At 51.0% G+C, this 4,257-nt stretch overlaps 1 protein-coding gene across 1 annotated transcript in view; it reads left to right on the forward strand.

Moving 5' to 3' along the window:
• igf1rb (insulin-like growth factor 1b receptor) overlaps window positions 1–4,257 on the forward strand; it is a gene marked incomplete at its 3' end in the record, with an annotated part of 67,688 nt that overhangs the window by 44,544 nt on the left and 18,887 nt on the right. The window lies entirely within an intron of this gene.

Genomic DNA, 4,257 nt, shown 5'->3' on the forward strand with positions numbered 1-4,257 from the left:
TCAACACACACAGTCGGTGACTTGTGTTCACGGCGGTTCAGAATGTGTGGGTTGAAGTTGTACGTTGAGTTCTACCCGTTGGCAGAAGGTGCCTCAACAACAAACACGCCAATCATCAATTAACTCACGCTTTGGCGGAGGATAGTTTCTGTCACTTCGCCGAAAGAACAAACAACCCTTTTCATACACACCGGAATATTGTAAAGGGGCTTATTGAGGGACTTTGTAGGAGCTGTCCTAAAGTTGGAGAGAAGTCTAGACGGTGGAATGACCACTAGTTACAGGAGAGCAGAGGAGAGAGGCTTTTTAAGACCCGAGGATTCCTGTTATTGAGAGAAATTGTCCCGTCTTACTGCAGACAGCAGCTACATGAGAGAGAGAGAGAGAGAGAGAGAGAGAGAGAGAGAGGCTGCTCTTTCCTAAATGTAGGCCATTCTTGTGCTAAAGCTGGTGTTTTCCTTGCTGCTGCTATGACCTGAATCAGTTTTTCCTCTCCGCTGTTACAATGCGCTCTTATTTAGAATGATAGCAGAGGACCCTGTATGAATTATTTCGAGCGGGGCTAACTGGAAAACCCGGACCGGAGTCGTGTGTAGCTCCAGAGCTGGACTGGAGTGAGAGAGTGAGAGAGCAGGGACAGAGAGAGAGAGAGAGAGAGGGTCAGTGTTGTCGACAGTGTTTTTCAGGCAGCTGTAACTTGGGGAGAGAGAGACTCCTCCATGACGTTTGCCGTTTATAAACCTGTTCTTATCTAATCTATGACTTTATAAAAGGTGTTGTAGAGGCAAGTCAGGGGTATGATTAATCATCTATGAAGCAAGTTTCAAGCCATACCCATGAGCACCTTGTTTTGCTTTGACGACCACTAATTGGGCTCTCAGAGATCTGGTGTCTTAATTAAAATTCCAATAACTACCAAACCTTTATTCAATACTGTTTACGAATATCCCACAGCATGGCAATTGTGTAATGGATGAAACAGAGGTTTGTTTGTGTGGGAGTTGTAGGCTTGTGTAGGTGGATGTGTGTGGAATCTGTAGTTGGCATTGAGGAATTCTTCCGAGGGCAACAAAGCCAGGTGTCACATACTCACTTTACAAGGTTTTATTTTGGGCCTTTGTAAACATATAAAACGCATTGCTGTGTAACACTGACATCCTGCCAGTCAATGACCCCATCCTCGGGTGGAAGCCCCCCCCTATAAACCCTCTCAAATATAGACCCTACCCCAGGAACCACCATGGTGATGATGATGAAGATTAACACTGTCATCAGACCTGTGATTTGAAAATGATCTACGTTGTTCCAAACTGGAACACCACGAAGTCATTCACAAATCACTTAACACTACGGTACCTTAACACTACGGTACCTTAACACTACGGTACCTTAACACTACGGTATACTCTGTTGTTTTGCTTCCCCCCACGCCGCTGCTCCCCCTCACCTAAGAATTAGGCTACAATGTCCCCTAGACTGTGTCTGGCTCGGTGACGCAGGAGAGAACGCAGCTAGTGATTTGTGTCTGATGCAGATTGTGCCTGATGTAAAGCTGGGGAACGGAGGTTGTTGTGACCTCGTGCTGTATAGCCGTGTGTGTGAGAGAGAGAGAGAGAGAGAGAGGCAGCTGGCTAGCATCGCAGCACAGATACTGATAGCATAGCAGCAGCAGCGGCGGCGGCGTATGAGGGCTTAATGTCTGCTCCCGCTCAGCTCAGCTTTGGTGTAGTAAACAGTGGAGTACGCATGCCCCCTCCCTCCCCCCTCCCTCCCTCCCTCCCTCCATCCCTCCCTTTACCCACACAACAACACGGAGAGGAGAGCCGTCTGTCGGCCAAAACAGCCCTTTTACCGTGCCTGCGTGTGTGTGTGTGTCTGTGCGCGCGCGTGTGTGTGTGTGTGTGTGTGTGTGTGTGTGTGTGTGTCTGTCTGTGTGTGTGTGTGTGTCTGTCTGTGCATGCGTGTGTGTGTCTGTGCATGCGTGTGTGTCTGCATGTGTCTGTGCGCGTGTGCATGCGTGTGTGTGTGTGCGTGTGTGTGAGTGCAAGAGAGTCGAGCTGACCGGGCGCAGCGTCTTTTTTTCTCTGAGAAGCGCAGTGCAGACTCACTGGAGCAGAAAGCAGCCCAGCTCAGGCAGCTCGCTGTTAGGTCAGAGATGTTTGTGACAGACAGACAGAGAGGGGAGGGGAGGGAGGGAGGGAGGGGAGGGGGGGGGGGGGGGGGTAGTCACATGATGCCAGGCCAAGATCACAAACAGCTTGGGATCACATGGTGTGGCTGTAGCCTGTGCTGAGCTCTGCTAGGTTGGAGCGAGGGGAGGGGTGGAGGGGAGGGGGGTGCAGACAGGCAGGTACGCACTCTCACTACGCTAGCTAGCCCTGGTACCACGGTTGCTAACGCAGCGCCTCTCTCTCTCTCTCTCTCTCCCTGTCTCTCTCTCTCTCTCCCTCTCTCTCTCTCTCCCTTTCTCTCTGTCACCCACCTGCCCTGGCATGGTTTCGGGAAAGCAGGGCAGCAACAACCATATTTTTACGACTGCCCTAAAGCTCTTGTTCACCTTGCCTAAACTGTCAACATGTTATTGCTAACTCACCTCAGTAGGTTCCTTCGACGTACACACAGTGACTCTGCTGGTGTGTTGTTTTCCTGACGCTGCCAGCGCAGCCTCCTGTCACCTGCCAAACGTCTGTTTGCTTACAGTCACGTTAATGACTTTGTTGGGGCGTCTTGACGCTAAATGAGTTTGACGGCGGTTGGGACGGATTTTAGCGGATGACGGGGCGGCATGATCTGATTAAATGCCCTTGTAGCTAACTAAATGGACGGATTCCCAGAAGAGTGTGTGTGTGCGCGTTTGTGCGCGCGTGTGCGTGTGTGTGTGTGTGCGCGTGTGTGTTTTCACCTGTGATTCCCAGCCTTAATGAAGAGTCAACAAACCGGGCCTCTCCAATGTGACCAGGCAGTCCAACAAGGCTAATGCAGTTTCCCCTCCGTGCAATTCACTTAGCTACTCTATTCTCTCAGTTGTTTCCTGGACGTATTACCCACTCTTTTCTCAATAGAATTGTTTCTCAATAGAATTGTTATCCCCCTCCCTCCCCTCCCCCTCCCCCCCCCATGTTTTTGCGTATGTTCCTAAGTTTGCGCAGGTTTAGAAGGGAGGAGGAGGAGAGGATTAGCGTTGTGCAGTGTGATTATACTGCAGGCTAGACCATTCTAGGGATTTTTGACATAGCAGGGCTGCACAGCCAGAGCAAGCGTCCCAGCGCTGAGACAGCCCCATATTAAAAACAAACATCCAAGTAGGGTCGGCTGGGCTGGCTGGCTCTCTGTGCTCTGTTCAGAATAACAGCTCTGGAGAGCAGGGAACAGGCAGGCAGGTCGACTTCCAGATGCCAAAGCAAACCTGATACACACACATTAAAAACATACACACACACACACACACACTAATACACGCATACTCACGCATACTCACACGCACATCTAAACGTACGCAAACACACACCATGTACACACAAGCGCGTGCGTGCACACACACACACACACACACACACACACACACACACACACACACACACAACCAATGCACGCACGCAGGCAGGTCACTTGTTTTCGGCCCTCTCATTGGCTTGGTGTGGGAAATCCTCATTCTGCAGGAGGGGCAGGGACAGCCGTGCGTGTGTGTTGATTAGAGTGTGTTTTCACCCTGCAGAGGGGTGTGTGGGTGTGTGCGTGCGTGCGTGTGTGCGTGTGTGCGTGTGTGTGTGTGTGTGTGTGTGTGTGTGTGTGTGTGTGTACGTGCCTGACTGTGTCGCAGAGATTTGCACACTAGGCCGAGCAGCCAGTGCTCTGGGGGCAGGGCTGTGTGTCTATGGAGGCTCTTTCCTCTGCAGAGGTGTACAGTACATGTAATACACACACACACACACACACCCACACACAAACAGTGAGAAAACACTCCTTTTGTGAAATTCCCAAAACATAGCAATCCAGGATATCGACACAGCTCTGATCTAAATGACTATTGGCTGATAGATCAGTATTCCCCCTCTCTATTGGCTGGGAGTGAACCCCCAGTAGGTGTGTGTGGTGGGGAGGGCAGAAGGCTGCTGCGTCACGTGACCCAGCCCAGACATGCTCTTCTTGGACTGCGGTTGTCAGGCAGCCAGGCTAGGCTAGCCCAGCTAGCTACGCATGCCTTGATTGGCATCCTCCTTTTTCTGGTATGATAGCAATCCATCCGCTGGCTGGCTA

This window comes from Argentina silus, assembly GCF_951799395.1.
Source record: "Argentina silus genome assembly, chromosome: 19".
NCBI lineage: Eukaryota > Metazoa > Chordata > Actinopteri > Argentiniformes > Argentinidae > Argentina > Argentina silus.